A 12,837-nucleotide genomic window follows, 5' to 3' on the forward strand; every position below is an offset into this window, starting at 1 on the left:
AACTTCTGCTGCAGAGGGTCTCCTACCCCCTCCACAGCCCATCCAAGCACTCACAGCAGGGAACTGTGCACGGCACCATTGTGCAAACAGCTCTGGGGAAACCCTAGCTGCTCGGCTCCAAAAACACCTCTGCCAGACACTGGGGAAACCACTCCTCATGTGAAACCAAGATGGTGGTATGAAAGCAGTTAGAAAAGGTTCTGTCTTACCTTGCAGTTTTCAGTTAAAATTAACCTTCTTTTTGCGAGGATTTGCAATATGCCCCATACTAAGCGCAAGGGTGTTCTCCAGGTGGACCCCTCTATGCCCAGAGAGTCGCTGATGAACCGGTTCCTGACGAGCTCGCCGGTTTTCTCTGGAGGGGGAAATTTGCTGCTGCTTCAGCGGAAGGAGCCGCCAGAACCTTGCGCCTTGAGATCTCATTAACACCCCCCTCCCCCCGCAGCTCGATCACTGCTGAATCTGGCGCACGACAACGTGGGATGTGAGAACACCGAAGCTATGATGAGCCCGGCGTTGTCATGTGGAGGGGGCCTCCATGTTGTCCAGGACGTCGAGTCAACATCGGGAGGAGTATTGGGAGGAGTAGGCTCCTCCGCAGTGACTTTGGAAAATATATGGATGGTACTTCAGAGACTTGAAACCATGGTTACAAAATCAGCTGAAGATACAACTAAAGTCGTGAGTAAATTGGACGAACTGTCTAATTCAGTGTTTTTCAACCCTTTTACACCTATGGACCGGCAGAAATAAAAGAATTATTCTGTGGACCGGCATCGGTCCATGGACCGGCAGTTGAAGAACACTGGGCTAAGTCGTGGGCCAGACCCCGCCCATCTCTACCCAATGTCCACCCCAGACCCCGCCCCCATAATAGTACTAATTGCACCTTGCACGTCCCGTGCCTCATCTGGAAGCCTTCCCTCTGATGTTGCAACGTCAGAGAAAAGGCTTCCGGTTTAGGCGCAGGATGCCCATAGGAGCCGCTGCCCGTGGCTTTGTGCACTGAATCAATTAGGAAGAGGGAGCTGGCTCGAAGATAACGCCGCATCGATCGCACCGTGGACCGGCGGTTGAAGAACACTGTTTTGGGCCTGATGCACGTGCTGGCCCTGTGGACCGGCAGGAAATTTCTGTGGACCGGCACTGGTTCATGGACCGGTGATTGAAGAACACTGGTCTAATTCACTACAAAAGTTTCAGTTTGAAACAAACATGAAATTTGAGCAAGTTAACAAGGACATTGCCTCTTTACAAACTCTCTCTGCTTCCATGGTAAAAGATAGACTTATGTTTTAATGAAAGATTGAGCAATTGGAAAATTTTAGCCGCAGGTTAAATTTACGCGTTCTTATTTTCCTAAAATTGCGTTAACTACACCAATTGATGCTTTCAAAAGGTATCTAATGGAAATTTTGAAAATTCCCTCTGATTTAGGGCTCCTTTTACAAAGGTGCGCTAGCGTTTTTAGTGCACGCACAAGATTAGCGCGTGCTATAATGTGCGCTAGCCGAAAAATTACCGCCTGCTTAAAAGGCGGCAGTAGCGGCTAGCACAAGTGGCATCTTAGCGCGCACTAAGCGTGCGCTAAAAACGCTACCGCACCTTTGTAAAAGGAGCCCTTAATTCCACCAATAAATAGGATTTATTATCTTCCAAAAAAGTCAGAAAATCCTGAAAATAATGGTGATACACGGCCTGATAAACCTCAGGAATTAGACTTAAACAATATTACAGCAATATTTGAAACTTCCCAGGTAGAACTACAATTGTGGGGTACTATGATTGTTTCACTGGTTTTTGAACAGGATTTAAATATGCTTATGAAGACTTTTTAAGTTATCCTGCCGTTGTTTCGGGCGATGGTGCGTCTGCATCTGGAGTACTGTGTCCAATATTGGTCGCCGTACCTTAAGAAGGATATGGCGATACTCGAGAGGGTTCAGAGGAGAGTGACGTGTTTGATAAAAGGTATGGAAAATCTTTCATACACTGAGAGACTGGAGAAACTGGGGCTCTTTTCCCTGGAGAAGAGGAGAATTAGAGGGGACGTGATAGAGACTTACAAGATCATGAAGGGCATAGAGAGAGTAGAGAGGGACAGATTCTTCAAACTTTTGAAAACTACAAGAACGAGACGGCATTCGGAAAAGTTGAAAGGGGACAGATTCAAAACCAATGCTAGGAAGTTTTTCTTCACCCAACGGGTGGTGGACACCTGGAATGCGCTTCCAGAGGGCGTGATAGGGTTCAAGAAGGGATTGGACAATTTTCTGGAGGAAAAGGGGATAGAGGGGTATAGATAGAGGACTACTACACAGGTCCTGGACCTATTGGGCCGCCACGCGAGCGGACTGCTGGGCACGATGGACCTCTGGTCTGACCCAGCAGTGGCACTTCTTATGTTCTTATTCTTAGGAGAAAAAATTTGGATTTTTCATGATGTCACTAAATCCACTCAGGAACGTAGGAAGTTATTTCTTAGCATGGAATTAAATATGTACATTTTGTACCGGAACAGCTCCGTAGTTTCTGGACTCAAAAAAGTTTACCTGTCAGAGCTGCAAAGAAATAATTTAAACCGGAATAGAATCATGTTAAGCCTGTTTCTTAGTTTTAATTATTACTATTGTTTGAGACCTCCTTGTCTTTCAACACCGAAGAGTTAAATAATTTTTCTTTACATATTGCGTAAATTTGTTGTGAAATTACTTTCTGGGCTTAATGCATAAACATGTAATAGATTTGTCTTTTTCCTAACTGACTATTTTCTATGATTTTCTGTAATAAGAGGATTCTCGTGTCTATATTTTGAAAGCATAAATAAATAATAATAATAATTTAAAAAAAAGCTGAATCCATTCCAACTCCTAGGGGTCCTTTTATCAAGCCGCGCTAGCGGGGTTAGCGAGTCGGACATTTCATCACGCGCTAATCCCCGCGGCCGGCTATAAAAAACTAACGCCTGCTCAATGCAGGCGTTAGCGGCTAGCGCAGCAGGCGGTTTAACGCGCGGTATTATGCGCGTTAAACCCCTACCACAGCTTGATTAAAGGACCCCCCTAGACTATTCACTTCTGATTCCAGTGAAATACAGTATATACCCCTCTCAAAATGAAAGAAACCTTTGTCAAATCTAAGGAAAATACTCAAAACACCTCCATATTCAACCCTAAGTGGTTGTTTCCTAATCACCTACTCAAAGTCTACCTTTATTTATTTATTTATTCATTTTTCTATACCGTTCTCCCAGGAGAGCTCAGAACAGTCTTACATGAATTTATTCAGGTACTCAAGAATCTTTCCCTGTCTGTCCAGGTGGGCTCACAATCTATCTAATGTACCTGGGGCAATGGGGGGGATTAAGTGAATTGCCTAGGGTCACAAGGAGTAGCGTGGTTAAGGAACCCAAGACTTCTGCTACATCTTTTTTGAAAGGAACGAAATTTGAATGTTGTCAGCATAAATGTAAAGCTGAAAGCTAAGCAATTTTAGTATCTATTGTAGTATGAAATCTTATACCCTTCTCCCTCGTTATTCGCGGGGGATACGGGCAGAGCGGACCGTGAATGGCGAAAAACTGCGATTATCCAGCTCTGACCCACCCCCACCTCCCTGCCGCCTTCCCGGCCTTACCTGGTGGTCTAGAGGGCTTTCAGGGCAGGAGCGATCTTCCTAAGCTCCTGCCCCATGCAGATCGCCATGAGGAAATGGCTGCTGTGAGTTCCTGTAGTCTCTCGAGACTACGTTGGGAACTCCCTACAGCCATTTCCTCATGGCGATCTGCACGGGGCAGGAGCATAGGAAGATCGCTCCTGCCCCGAAAGCCCTCTGGACCACCAGGTAAGGCAAGGAAGGCGGCAGGGAGGTAAAAAATATGGGTTTTTTAAATTTTTCCCCTCCCCAGAAAAAAATCGCGATTATGTGAAATTGCGAGTGCAGAAACCGCGAATGGGGAGGGGGAAGTGTAATTCTGCTTGGAGTTAAAATATGTAGCCTGATATAGTTAGTGTTACTGAACTTATGTATGTTTGCTGGAATTATTGCCTGACCCAAGACAGGAGGTGATTTAAATTATGAGTTTATAGTAAAGTGAACTTCTTTTACTAAGGTGCGCTAGCGTTTTTAGCGCACGCACAAGATTAGCGCGCGGTAGCTGAAAAACTACCGCCTGCTTAAAAGGAGGCGGTAGCGGCTAGCGCACATGGCATTTCAGTGCATGCTACGCGCGCGCTAAAACCGCTAGCGTGCCTTTGTAAAAGGAGCCTTAAGTTAAAGTATATTAATTTGATGGATTTAAAAGTGAATTTATAAGAACATAAGAATTGCCGCTGCTGGGTCAGACCAGTGGTCCATTGTGCCCAGCAGTCTGCTCACGTGGCAGCTTTCAGATCAAAGACCAGTGCCCTGAGACTAGCCCTACCTGCGTACGTTCTGGTTCAGCAGGAACTTGTTTAACTTTGTCTTGAATCCCTGGAGGGTATTTTCCCCTATGACAGACTCCGGAAGAGCGTTCCAGTTTTCTACCACTCTCTGGGTGAAGAAGAACTTCCTTACGTTTGTACGGAATCTATCCCCTTTCAGCTTTAGGGAGTGGCCTATCGTTCTCCCTACCTTGGAGAAGGTGAACAACTTGCCCTATCTACCAAGTCTATTCCCTTCAGTACCTTGAATGTTTCGATCATGTCCCCTCTCAATCTCCTCTCTTCGAGGGAGAAAAGGCCCAGTTTCTCTAATCTTTTATTGTACGGCAACTCCTTCAGCCCCTTAACCATCTTAGTCGCTTTTCTTTGGACCTTTTCGAGTAGTACCGTGTCCTTCTTCATGTACGGCGATCAGTGCTGGACGCAGTACACCAGGTGAGGTCTTTGAGCCGGCATAGTCATCTGTTCATAAAGGTGTTAAATGCCCCATTCAATAGAGCACAATTAAAAGGACTGAGCCATCACCTTCAGAAAGTGTTAATTACACCTATTCAGATAAGACAAAAGACATGACCAGGGTGGACACCAAAGCTAAACAGAACTTTAAAGGATGTAGAGCAAACAGAAGCCCTTCACACCAAATTCATCTCTGAACTAACAATAGAAGCTCATTCTATCAGATGACCTCATCTACCTATCCTCCATTTTAAACCAGTCAGACATAGATTCACACCTCATCCAGCAAGGACAGTAACAATACTCTGGATTGGGACACCACATTAAGCCATTGTAGTTCAATCATCATCCACCTAGGAACAGAAAATGAATTCTATTTTTAGAACAGGTCTCAACCCTAAAAATATGAAGCAAAATCCTTTCTAAGGAGGGAAAACACTCACTCTCCCTCTGGAACCAGCCTGGATCAAGCTACAATTCTTCTCCTCCCTGGATCACCATGCTGCTTCACTAGGCCATGTGGCCTCTGCTCCATTTTAAGGACTATTCGCACTGTAACTTTTTGAATCCAGCTAAATTAATTCTTCTGCTTTAGCAACATTTGTCTTGTGCAATCTTATTGTCTTTGCTCAAAAGGTCCCAACTGTAATAGCTTTACCTGCTTGATTAATGCTTAAATAAATTTTCAATTTGCTTACCCCCTCTTCTATTAAACTGTGCTAGCAGTTTGTAGTGCAGAAAGCTGCGCTGAATGGCCCGTGCTGCTTCCGATGCTCATAGGAACTCTATGAGCGTCGGGAGCAGCACGGGCCATTCAGCACGGCTCTCAGCACCACAAAGTGCAAGCACAGTTTAATAGAAGAGAGTTCTTGATATTTAATGAGTTAAATTTTAATCAAGTGAGCTAACTTTCCCCAAATTAATAGTTCTTTATAAGCCAGAGAGGGATGTGTATTATTGGTGGAATTCAATCCATTTAATAATAATTTTTATAGCACTATCACCAGACAAATATAGATGTTAAAAATTATAGGAGGGAAGCCCCTTTACACTCGTAACATTTTCATCTATGGAAGATAGTGGTGTCATCCTCATGGTTAATGGGTGTGGGCAGTATTCTTATTTTTGGTGAACTGTATGGTAAAACACTTATGGGGCTAACTAGCACTTTAATTATCAGCACACACTAAACATAGTGCTCCAGAAGATTGTAGCTGAGCCTTTAATATTTTATGTGATTCTTGCATGATCACTTAGATCAGGACAACAGAGTATGATTTATTGTTAGAGCAGAAACCTGCTTTATGTTGTGTGACCAAAACATGGTTAGTGGAGTGTGATCAGGTGATTCTAAATCAATTAGCACAAGTATGAATGAGCAAACTCATCTCCCAACCCCTCCAGAGTAGGTGGGAAGGGTGGAAAGGTGTTGGTGTTGATAAAGCCTATGAACAATACTGTAGCAAATCATGCTGGCTAAGAATGTGAAATAATGGCTTCATTTCCTCCCAAAAGGTCTTCTTCTAGGTCACAGGTGTCAAAGTCGGTCCTCGAGGGCCAGAATCCAGTCGGGTTTTCAGGATTTCCCCAATGAATCTGCATGAGATCTATTTGCATGCACTGCTTTCAATGCATATTCATTGGGGAAATCCAGAAAACCCGACTGGATTCCGGCCCTCGAGGAGGGACTTTGACACCCCTGTTCTAGGTGTTTGGGACTTGGAGGAATTTTTTGGACAAGAATGTAGTATAAAGATAGACATACTAGTGGTCTGGACGATCAAACGGCTAGACGTAGAAGTAGCCGATTTTCGGCAAAAAAAAATTTTGGATGTATTTTTTTTGAGAATGGCCTTTGGAAACTGCTGACTTTGGCCAACTAGCGCCATAGGCCCATAATGGACTTAGACATTTGTTTCGATTATACCCCTCCACGGCTGCAGGTGACACCTACATAGTAGTATCATAGGGTTTTGGTGGTTCACACTTTCCACCTTAAATGTAGTGGTTAGAGTGGCTTATGGACCTGGGTCCTCCTCTTTATGGCTCACTAGCCCATCACCAGGCTACTTAAGACACCTGTGTGCTACCATACTAGGTGCTGCTGTTCTAAAGACAGCTATGTACTGTTTCATTCAGATTTTGGGGGGAATGGAAGGGGGGTAAGTGACAATTGGGGAAGTGTGGGGGGTCATAACTTAATCCCTCCAGTGCAGGGATCTCAAAGTCCCTCCTTGAGGGCCGCAATCCAGTTGGGTTTTCAGGATTTCCCCAATGAATATGCATTGAAAGCAGTGCATGCGCATAGATTTCATGCATGTTCATTGGGGAAATCCTGAAAATCCGACTGGATTGCGGCCCTCAAGGAGGGACTTTGAGACCCCCCTGCTCCAGTGGTTATCTGGTCAGTTTGGGTGCCTTTTGGCACTTAGACGCTTTTAAAACAGGTCTAGCTTAGAACGTCTAAGTTAGGTCCAGGACATCTTGGGAAAGGTTCAATTATTACCACAAGATGGCCAAGTCTAAGCCCACCCAAATCCCGCCCATAACATGCCTCCAACATGCCCCTTTTTAGTCTTCGACTCACAGCAACTTCCAGATTCTCTAAGACTGGTAGATCAATTATTTCAATTTCGAAAAAGTTTAAAAACCTGGTTGTTTTCACAATAGTTAATTTGATTTTAGCTGTCGTATGGTAATTTTAAGCAATTCAACATACTTTTTTCTAATTTTTTCCATCCATCTAATCTAACCAATTTCTATTTTCATCCCAAAGTTTTTACTTGTTATGTTTCATTTTTTAAAGTAAACCAAGTCGAGTTCCTTAGGGAGTAGATTTGGTATATAAAATGAAGATTAGATTAGATTAGATATCTGTCTTATTTGATCTTGGGTGATGTCAGTTCAGATGGACAATCAGCCTGAGAATGCCTAAATGACATGTAGATTATCAGTGCTTAAAAGTAACAAAAGACCGTGGCACAGCCCTGAGGCTCTAAAGATGTGCTAAGGACTGGTGCTTATGATGGACAGTAGCCCCAGCTGCATGTTCTAGCACAGACAGTTAGAGTTAATCAGAAACCATTGTCAGAGTGATACTGGAAATTAACAGTAACTCCAGTCTATTGAGGGACAGTTTATCTCTCTTGTCTTTTCCAGTCTCTCACGCCCCACACACCTTATTTACCATAGTTTACAAAAGATAAGGGTAATTAACAATAGGTTTTATTTTTAGAACAAGTCTCAAACTTATAAATGTAAGAGGTTAAAACCCCCTCTCTCTCAGAAGCCTGGACCACCCTTCTTCTTCTCTCTCTGGACCCATTTACCCCAGCTCTCTCTCTCTGGACCCTGGTTTACCCTCTCTCTCTATTTTCTCTGGATACAGCCTCTCACCTACCCAGACACACATTAATGCAGGTAAACTGTCCTTTCTGTCTCACACAAGGATGGGGTAAAACATGGACCTGACGGACCTCACGGATCTAAACCCGCACGTCCTTAAAAATCTGAGGTCCGTGCCGCTTGTAGGTAGTTTCTGGCTCTGACAGACCTCGGTGACAATTTAGCGCTGACGGATCCGTCTCTGCATAGAGGGAAAAGTATTAGGATCCGTCAGCACTACAATGTCATCGAGGTCTGTCGGAGCCGATTTACTGGGGCTGCAGGAAACCAGTTTAAAAGATTTGTTTTAGAGCCGCACTAGTCTCTGGCTCTGACAGACCTCGGTGACATTTTAGCGCTGACGGATCCTAATACTTTTCCCTCCCTATGCTGAGACGGATCCGTCAGCGCTAAATTGTCACCGAGGTCTGTCAGAGCCAGAAACTAACTACAAGCGGCACGGACCTCAGATTTTTAAGGACGTGCGGGTTTAGATCCGCGAGGTCCCTTTCCCTCACACACACACAAGCAGTTTCTAAATCCACTCTGTATTTGTAAAACTTATTTCTATCTCGTTTTGTACATTTGTAACCCAGTATATGCTTGATGTTTCTTTGCAAACATTGCCTTTCTGTAAAATTAAGCCTATTTCTGGACAATATATTTTTATACAATCACTTTTGGCCGTCTTTGTCATTAATTTCACTTTCTACTGAACCTTCTATGAGGGTATTGAACCCAGGACCTGGCGGATTGTAACGCCGCCACTTTATATCATTGGGGTCTCGTCTGCTTCAACATCACCCCATCCAAAACCTTACATTTGGAGGGGGGGGAGCCTTGCCCTTACAGTTTCCTCTTTCACTCAAGGCAAGCTTAGAACTGAACCTTTCCTCACAATTTGAGCCTAGTGCTTCTCCGACCTATTAGCAAAACCTACTATACAGTGTTCCCCCGGTCATTCGCGGTCGGCGGTTCCGGTCATTCGCGGTATTTTCTGACCGCGAACCGTCGACAAGGAGAGGGTGGTGGGAGAGGCAGGAAAGAGCAGCCGGAGCGTCGCGAATGCAGGAAATCACTCGCGGTATGGTCCAACCGCCTCTTTCTGCACTAAGTCAGACTTTATCCAATCAGGAGCTGCTTTGAAATGGAGCCGTGGTGCTCCGGCTGCTCTCCCGCTGCCCTCTTCAGTCTCTCCCATGAAAAACCATGTATTCGCTGTTTTTCAAGATTCGCGGGAGTTCCTGAAACAGAACCCCCGCGAATATCGGGGGAGTACTGTACGCCCACATCTCTGGAACTATTAATCCTATACCAATACCATATACAGTATTTTTGATGATAGGAACAATAAGTCACTAAGAAGATTCTTTTTGGGGGGTTGGGGATTTGTGAAGGTACAGCAGCACCTTTTAGGAAGAAGGTACAGTAAAACCTTGGTTTGCAAGTGTTTTGCAAGACAAGCAAAACATTTGATTACATTTTAACTTGATATACAGTACAAGCAATGTCTTGCAATACAAGTACATACAGTATATACGCGTTACATCATCACAACTGAGCCGATGGTTCTTCTCTCTCTGACACCGCGGGAGTGTAGTGACTGTTCTAATCAAACAAGGTCTTGCAATACGAGTACATACAGTATACACGCGTCACATCTTTACAACTGAGACGATGGTTCTTCTCTCTCTGACACCGCGGGACTGTAGTGACTGTTCTAAGCAAACAAGGTCTTGCAATACGAGTACATACAGTATACACGCGTCACATCTTTACAACTGAGACGATGGTTCTTCTCTGACACCGCGGGACTGTAGTGACTGTTCTAAGCAAACAAGGTCTTGCAATACGAGTACATACAGTATACACGCGTCACATCATTACAACTGAGACGATGGTTCTTCTCTCTCTGACACCGCGGGACTGTAGTGACTGTTCTAAATGAGCGAGGTCTTGCAATACAAGTACATACAGTATACACGCGTCACATCATCACAACTGAGCCCATGGTTCTTCTCTCTCTGACACCGCGGGACTGTAGTGACTGTTCTAAATGAGCGAGGTCTTGCAATACAAGTACATACAGTATACACGCGTCACATCATCACAACTGAGCCCATGGTTCTTCTCTCTCTGACACCGCGGGACTGTAGTGACTGTTCTAAATGAGCGAGGTCTTGCAATACAAGTACGTATAGTATTTTGAATTAAAGTTTTTGGGTTGTGGAACAAATCATCTGAGTTTACCATTATTTCTTATGGGGATATTTGCTTTGCTATACGAGTGTTTTGGATTACAAGCATGTCTTTGGAATGAATCATAAACCAAGGTTTTACTGTATTTTGTTTTCAAAATGGCCGACTCTTTGTAGATCAGATACGTTAGAAGGAAGAAATACCAACAACTTACCAGCTATTTTGTCACCTCTTATTTAAAAAAAACACACACACACAAAATATAAAGTATTCTTTTTTTTTTATGTTTATTGATTTTCAAACTTTAAGAGTGCAATACAAATAATTGAACATAAAATACTGCATAAAACGCACTATTAACTACACAAGTAATACACAAAACAATCATTTTCTCCCACCCTCCTCCCAATTATTAATACAATAAAACATATTATGTGACTAAGTAATTTTAATCCTCAAAATACAAATCTAAAGCATTCTTGTCATACCCTATACGACCTGCGATCGAACTTACCGCAAGACCGTACCACGCTTCCGACAGAGGGCGCTACGCCGGGGGGGGGGGGGAGGGGGAAGAAATGCCTAGAGAAGGCGCCAGGGTGCTGCTGCTGCCGCCGTCGACTGCCTCAGGGAGCAGCAGGGCCGCGCCGAGGCGCGCGACCTCGAAACGTTCACGCAGCACCCGCCAAGCCCCGGGCGGGAACTTTATCTCGCCTTCCGGGCGCGTGTCAGCAGGGGGCGGGGGAGGGGACCGGACGGAAACGTGCTTCATGCGCGGCTTCGGGGGGCGGAGCGGGCAGGTTGGCGCGATCGGTGAGAGATTTCAGTCTGACGGGTGCCTGCTCGGCTCGTCGACCCGGCGTTGGGAGGGGAGAGAGCCCGCCTGCCTAACTTCAGCCGGGAACGCAAAAGGAGCGTCGCGCGCTGCTCCCCTCCTCCCCCCCCCCCCACGCGGGGAAAAGAAAGGGTGATAGGGCGGCGGCGATGACGGAGAATAACGTGCAACACGGAAAGCGAAGAGTGAGGAGCAGGTAAAGCCTTCGCTTGGAAACCGAGTGCGGTTTGGAAGTTTGTGTTAAATAATTAAAAAAAAAAAAAAAACCAACTAGTTGCTCCCGGACTTCACGCTTTTATTTTTCTGTCTCCTTTTCTAGGTCTCTGGTACTAATAGCTGTCGGGACCGTCTCTCCATGGGCAGCGCTGACACTTCTCTCACGCTCTTCTCTCCCTTAGCGCTCGCGTTCGGTGTCCCGGCATCCTGCTTTTTTTTTTTTTTAATTATTATTTATTCTTTTTAAACATTGGAATGGGATTGTGACGGCGGATTTTGACCACTTCCTTCTGTTCTTCAGAATGCTTACCCGAGTTTAAGGATGGAAACGTTTTGCAGCCCTTATAGTACTTTCGAGAGGTAATACGTTAACGGTTTTTAAGCTTAATTTAAACTGTATATATAAAAATTGTTTTCAACATGCCTGCAAGACACCATCCCCACCCCCATTAAAAAATAATAAAAAAAAAATATATATATATATACGCGAGCAAGATGTTTTTACCGCTGGCGCCCTGGATGCTCCGAGCTGCAAATTCAGCGCGCTGGCCGGCGGTGAAAATCTCTAGCGCGCTTTTGTAAAAGGGGGCCATGTTAGTTATGTACCCATCGCAATTGTATAAATTGATGCTTTGGACTGGGCACCACAGTGCCATGCATTTAACACCAATTTTATAATGGAATCTTAGCACAAAGATTACACTAGTATTCTATAATGGATGTCGGTGGCAGGCATAAGTTGGTGCCTAATTTTAATATTTTATAACACCCATGTGTGTATCTGGTATACCCACTTATAGCATGCCAGTGCTCCACCCCCCTATATATATATTGTTGCACTTATCCTCTATCTCATAGAGTAGCCACTGTCAACTAATGGTGCCTTTTTTTGCACATAAGTGGCACATATCTCTAGGTGTTTGTGCAATTGTCCTAGCTGCGTATAGGTGTCTGGGTGGTGTTTAGACAGAGTTGACATACTATTCATGCACTCACGTTTTATAAAATATGCAACTGCATTACAACATTATACCAGCCATAGAACAGGTGTAAATTTGTAGTTGTGTGCTACAGTTGCTGGTTCTGGATGATTAACTCATAAAAGCACATAGGTCCTTTCTTGCTTTTGTAAGACAGGCTTAAAGTTGGCAGCTTTCTGGACTTCTGATATAGGCATTCTGTTATAAAATCAGGTCCTTTTGAGTTTTGGGGTCCATTGGTGCTGTATTTCTGGAGACTTACAATAGTGGCTTTAAAGGTTCGTGGATTAGATATTTGTATATCTGAGCTCATTCTTCTTTCAGCTCTTAGAATGTATAGGCT

At 44.4% G+C, this 12,837-nt stretch overlaps 1 protein-coding gene and 1 long non-coding RNA gene across 5 annotated transcripts in view; one reads left to right on the forward strand and one right to left on the reverse strand.

The window, feature by feature from the left end:
* Positions 1 to 11,191, reverse strand: part of LOC117348333 — a 56,519-nt gene extending 45,328 nt beyond the window's left edge. The window contains exon 1 of the long non-coding RNA XR_004536968.1: positions 10,978 to 11,191. This is a non-coding gene — a long non-coding RNA (uncharacterized LOC117348333). The remainder of the gene's footprint in view (positions 1 to 10,977) is intronic.
* Position 11,192: 1 nt separating this feature from the next.
* C14H15orf39 (chromosome 14 C15orf39 homolog) overlaps positions 11,193 to 12,837 on the forward strand; it is a 45,752-nt gene continuing 44,107 nt past the window's right edge. For all 4 annotated transcript variants that reach the window (XR_004536967.1, XR_004536966.1, XM_033920326.1 and 1 more), the window contains exons 1-2: positions 11,193 to 11,494; positions 11,618 to 11,874. The gene's annotated coding sequence lies outside the window, so the exon portion shown is untranslated. The remainder of the gene's footprint in view (positions 11,495 to 11,617; positions 11,875 to 12,837) is intronic.

The sequence above is a fragment of the Geotrypetes seraphini genome, chromosome 14, assembly GCF_902459505.1.
Source record: "Geotrypetes seraphini chromosome 14, aGeoSer1.1, whole genome shotgun sequence".
NCBI classification, from domain to species: Eukaryota; Metazoa; Chordata; class Amphibia; order Gymnophiona; family Dermophiidae; genus Geotrypetes; species Geotrypetes seraphini.